General features: G+C 34.4%; 1 pseudogene; it reads left to right on the top strand.

Moving 5' to 3' along the window:
• The first annotated feature begins 4,267 nt into the window (after positions 1 to 4,267).
• On the top strand, positions 4,268 to 4,423 carry LOC133053367 (U2 spliceosomal RNA; annotated as a pseudogene).
• Positions 4,424 to 5,939: the final 1,516 nt, after the last annotated feature.

The raw sequence follows: 5,939 nt of genomic DNA, 5'->3' as shown, positions 1-5,939 counted from the left end.
ATCTTGCTGTGATTTATGTCAGAGAGTGTTTTGCCTATGTTCTCCTCTAGGAGTTTTATAGTTTCTGGTCTTACATTTAGATCTTTAATCCATTTTGAGTTTATTTTTGTGTATGGTGTTAGAAAGTGTTCTAGTTTCATTCTTTTACAAGTGGTTGACCAGTTTTCCCAGCACCACTTGTTAAAGAGGTTGTCTTTTTTCCATTGTATATCCTTGCCTCCTTTGTCGAAGATAAGGTGTCCATAGGTATGTGGATTTATCTCTGGGCTTTCTATTCTGTTCCATTGATCTATATTTCTGTCTTTGTGCCAGTACCATACTGTCTTGATGACTGTGGCTTTGTAGTAGAGTCTGAAGTCAGGCAGGTTGATTCCTCCAGTTCCATTCTTCTTTCTCAAGATTACTTTGGCTATTTGAGGTTTTTTGTATTTCCATACAAATTGTGAAATTATTTGTTCTAGTTCTGTGGAAAATACCATTGGTAGCTTGATAGGGATTGCATTGAATCTATAGATTGCTTTGGGTAGAATAGCCATTTTGACAATATTGATTCTTCCAGTCCATGAACACGGTATATTTCTCCATCTGTTTGTGTCTTCTTTGATTTCTTTCATCAGTGTTTTATAGTTTTCTATGTATAGGTCTTTTGTTTCTTTAGGTAGATATACTCCTAAGTATTTTTTTTGTTGTTGCAATGGTGAATAGTATTGTTTCCTTAATTTCTCTTTCTGTTTTTTCATTGTTAGTATATAGGAATGCAAGGGATTTCTGTGTGTTAATTTTATATCCTGCAAATTTACTATATTCATTGATTAGCTCTAGTAATTTTCTGGAAGAGTCTTTAGGGTTTTCTATGTAGAGGATCATGTCATCTGCAAACAGCGAGAGTTTCACTTCTTCTTTTCCTATCTGGATTCCTTTTACTTCTCTTTCTGCTCTGATTGCTGTGGCCAAAACTTCCAACACTATGTTGAATAGTAGTGGTGAGAGTGGGCACCCTTGTCTTGTTCCTGATTTCAGGGGAAATGCTTTCAATTTTTTACCATTGAGGGTGATTCTTGCTGTGGGTTTGTCATATATAGCTTTTATTATGTTGAGGTATGTTCCTTCTATTCCTGCTTTCTGGAGAGTTTTAATCATAAATGAGTGTTGAATTTTGTCAAAGGCTTTCTCTGCATCTATTGAGATAATCATATGGTTTTTATCTTTCAATTTGTTAATGTGGTGTATTACATTGATTGATTTGTGGTTATTAAAGAATCCTTGCATTCCTGGGATAAAGCCCACTTGGTCATGGTGTATGATATTTTTAATATGTTGTTGGATTCTGTTTGCTAGAATTTTGTTAAGGATTTTTGCCTCTATGTTCATCAGTGATATTGGCCTGTAGTTTTCTTTTTTTGTGGCATTTTTGTCTGGTTTTGGAATTAGGGTGATGGTGGCCTCATAGAATGAGTTTGGAAGTTTACCTTCTTCTGCAATTTTCTGGAAGAGTTTGAGTAAGATAGGTGTTAGCTCTTCTCTAAATTTTTGGTAGAATTCAGCTGTGAAGCCATCTGGTCCTGGGCTTTTGTTTGCTGGAAGATTTTTGATTACAGTTTCGATTTCCTTGCTTGTGTTGGGTCTGTTAAGATCTTCTATTTCTTCCTGGTTCAGTTTTGGAAAGTTATACTTTTCTAAGAATTTGTCCATTTCATCCAAGTTGTCCATTTTATTGGCATAGAGCTGCTGGTAGTAGTCTCTTATGATCCTTTGTATTTCACTGTTGTCTGTTGTGATCTCTCCATTTTCATTTCTAATTTTGTTAATTTGGTTCTTCTCTCTTTGTTTCTTAATGAGTCTTGCTAATGGTTTGTCAATTTTGTTTATTTTTTCAAAAAACCAGCTTTTAGCTTTGTTGATTTTTGCTATGGTCTCTTTAGTTTCTTTTGCATTTACTTCTGCCCTAATTTTTAAGATTTCTTTCCTTCTGCTAACCCTGGGGTTCTTCATTTCTTCTTTCTCTAATTGCTTTAGGTGTAGAGTTAGGTTATTTATTTGGCTTTTTTCTTGTTTCTTGATGTAAGCCTGTAATGCTATGAACCTTCCCCCTAGCACTGCTTTTACAGTGTCCCATAGGTTTTGGGTTGTTGTGTTTTCATTTTCATTCATTTCTATACATATTTTGATTTCTTTTTTGATTTCTTCTATGATTTGTTGGTTATTCAGAAGCGTGTTATTTAGCCTCCATATGTTTGAATTTTTAACAATTTTAACAATTTTTTTCCTGTAATTGAGATCTAATCTTACTGCACAGTGGTCAGAAAAGATGACTGGAATGATTTCAATTTTTTTGAATTTTCCAAGACCAGATTTATGGCCCAGGATGTGATCTATTCTGGAGAAGGTTCCGTGTGCACTTGAGAAAAAGTTGAAGTTGAATGTCCTATAGATATCAGTCAGGTCTAGCTGGTCCATTGTGTTATTTAAGGTTTGTGTTTCCTTGTTAATTTTCTGTTTAGTTGATCTATCCATAGTTGTGAGTGGGGTATTAAAGTCTCCCACTATTATTGTGTTACTATTAATTTCCTCTTTCATACTCATACTCGTTAGCGTTTGCCGTACATATTGCGGTGCTCCTATGTTGGGTGTATATATATATTTATAATTGTTATATCTTCTTCTTGGATTGATCCTTTGATCATTATGTAGTATCTTTCTTTGTCTCTTTTCACATCCTTTATTTGAAAGTCTATTTTATCTGATATGAGTATTGCGACTCCTGCTTTCTTTTGGTCTCCGTTTGTGTGAAATATTTTTTCCAGCCCTTCACTTTTAGTCTGTATGTGTCCCTTGCTTTGAGGTGGGTCTCTTGTAGACAGCATATATAGGGGTCTTGTTTTTGTATCCATTCAGCCAATCTTTGTCTTTTGGTTGGGGCACTCAACCCATTTACATTTAAGGTAATTATTGATAGGTGCGGTCCCGTTGCCATTTACTTTGTTGTTTTGGGTTCATGTTTATACAACCTTTCTGCATTTCCTATCTAGAGAAGATCCTTTAGCATTTGTTGAAGAGCTGGTTTGGTGGTGCTGAATTCTCTCAGCTTTTGCTTGTCTGTAAAGCTTTTGAATGTGTGTATTTTTTATGATTGATTTGTAAGAGTCTTTTATATATTTTGGATATGAAGTACTTGTATGTAATAGCAGTTATAAATATCTATAGATAGATATCATTAGGTAGATGTTTTTCTACATTATTTACTGAACCAAAGATCTTAATTTTTACGTATTTATTAGTTGATTTCTTTATAATTTGTGCCTTTTGTAACTTGTTTGAAAATTTCACTACTCTGAGGTTGTAAGGATATCTAGCAATATTGTTTTCAAAAGTTTATATTGTTTTACGGTTTGCAAAAACTAAGATCATGGCATCTGGTCCCATTACTTCATGGCAAATAGATGGGGAAGCAATGACATACTTTATTTTCTTAGGCTTCAAAAATTACTGCAGGTGGTGACTGCAGCCATGAAATTAAAAGATGCTTGCTCCTTAGAAGAAAAGTATGACAAGCTTAGACAGCATATTAAAAAGCAGAGACATTACTTTGCCAGCAAAGGTCCATCTAGTCAAAGCTATGGGTTTTTCCAGTAGTCATGTATGTATATGAGAGTTGGACCATAAAGAAGGCTGAGAGCCAAAGAATTGATGCTTTTGAACTGTGGTGTTGGAAAAGACTCTTGAGAGTCCCTTGGACTGCAAAGAGATCAAACCAGTCAATCCTAAAGGAAATTAATCCTGAATATTCATTGGAAGGACTGATGCTGAAGCTGAAACTCCAATACTTTGACCACCTGATACAAAGAGCCGGCTCATTAGAAAAGACCCTGATGCTGGGAAAGATGGAAGGATGGAGGAGAAGAGGATACAGAGGATGAGATGGTTGGATGATATCACCAACTCAATGGACATGAGTTTGCGCAAGCTGCAGGAGTTGGTGATGGACAGGGAGGCCTGGTGTGTTGCAGTCTATGACTGAGTGACTGAACAACAATGGTTTACAAGCAAGTCTTTATTACTCCACTTGGACTTGATGTTTTAGTATGCTGAAATAAAGATCTAATTTTACATTTTTATTTATTTGAATAGCTAATTTCTCAGTACTAGTTATTTAATGATATTTCTCCCAATGGTCTGCAATGAAAATTCAGTCACATATCATTTTAACCTATGTGTGAGTGGGTTCCTTGAATATCTACTGTGTTCCACTAGTATATTTGCTTATCTTATCGCTTCTTGGCCTTTTGGTTAAGATCAGGTGTAGTATATTTCCTTATCCTGGGGCCAATCCTAAACTTATCTTTTATAGTGTAGATTAAAATTTGATCTTGATATCAAGTAAGTCTCCCTACCTTGTTCTTCTTTAGGAGTGCATTGACTATTTTAAGATATTTGCTCTTTTCATATACAATTTAGAATCAATTTAACTTCCCCTGGGAAAAAATCGGAAATTTTATTGGAATCACCTTGAATCCATACACATTTGGTCAAAACTGCATTAAATTCTTTGCAAATCTCTTTAATGTCTGGTTTAATAACAGAGAGTTAGTTTGTCATAACTGCTTTTGTATTCAGTCTGTTGCATTATATTGTTTTGGCTGAAGTATATATAAAAGAAATCTGGCCTCACACAGATACATAGTTGGAAAACTGATGTATATTCTAATAGCTTTTTTATGTAAATGTGGATATTCTTTTATATTTCACCAAACTCAAGTTGTAGTTTCTTAAAATTTAAAATGTGTATTCTGAAACCATATTAATGAATCTTTCATATTCACTTATATCCATTGATCTCGCCAACTGTGCACAAGGTTTTCCTTTTCTCCACTGCCTCACTTACACTTGTTACATGTTGTCTTTTTGATGATAGCTGTTTGACAGGTGTGAAGTGATATCTCATTGTGGTTTTGATTTGAATTTCCCTGGTGATTAGTGATGTTGAACATCTTTTCATGTGCCTATTGGCCATCTGTATGTCTTCTTTGAAAAAATGTCTATTCAGGTCCTCTGCCCATTTTTTATTCAGATTGTTTGTTTTGTTGACATTGATTTGTATGTATTCTTTATATATTTTGACTATTAACAACTTATCAGACACATCAGTTGCAAATATCTTCTCCCTTTCAGTAGGCTACTTTTTGTCTTGTTAAAATCTAAATTAATAAAGGTGGAAGATTACAATACCTAGAGGTGTATATGAATAAGATGTTTCATATGTTTCTTTTTCTAATTTTCACACTTTCTTTGCTGGAGTTTTACTAGATACAGTTCAAGATTGTGGCTCTGTAATATCGTCGGTATTCTGTTTAGTTGTTAAGGCAAGAATGATATAATTTAGCTTGTAGGCAAGTAAGTAATGTTATTAAAGCTAATTTTACAGACCAGTATTTTTACCCAGATAGAAGTTCACCTTTTAGGGTAAGGGAGAGATAAATTAGGAGGTTGGGGTTAACAGATACAAACTGCTCAATACAAAGTAGATAGCAATGACCTACTGTACGGCACAGGGAACTATAATCAATATCCTGTAATAAACCATAATGGCTAAGAACATGAAAAAAAAAATATATATATATATATGACTGATTCATTGTGTTGTACACCAGAAACTAAGACAACATTGTAAATCAACTGTACTTCAATAATAATAAAAAGTTCTCGTTTTAGACAGAATTTTGCTCACAATGCTGCTCATGCTATGGGATAAGTACTATAACTGCCTCCATTTTATAGATGAGAAGATTAAGGCACAGATATCTTAAATAACTTACCTAAGGTAACATAGCTAGTAAGTAGCAGAGCCAAAAATTGAAGTCAGACAATCTGGCTTTGGCATTCACGATTTAACCAGGATGCTTTCTTCACAGTGGGCTTCCCAGGTGGTGCTAGTGGTAAAG

Source organism: Dama dama, chromosome X, assembly GCF_033118175.1.
Source record: "Dama dama isolate Ldn47 chromosome X, ASM3311817v1, whole genome shotgun sequence".
Classification (NCBI taxonomy): domain Eukaryota; kingdom Metazoa; phylum Chordata; class Mammalia; order Artiodactyla; family Cervidae; genus Dama; species Dama dama.
This window is presented reverse-complemented; position numbering and strand designations above follow the sequence as displayed.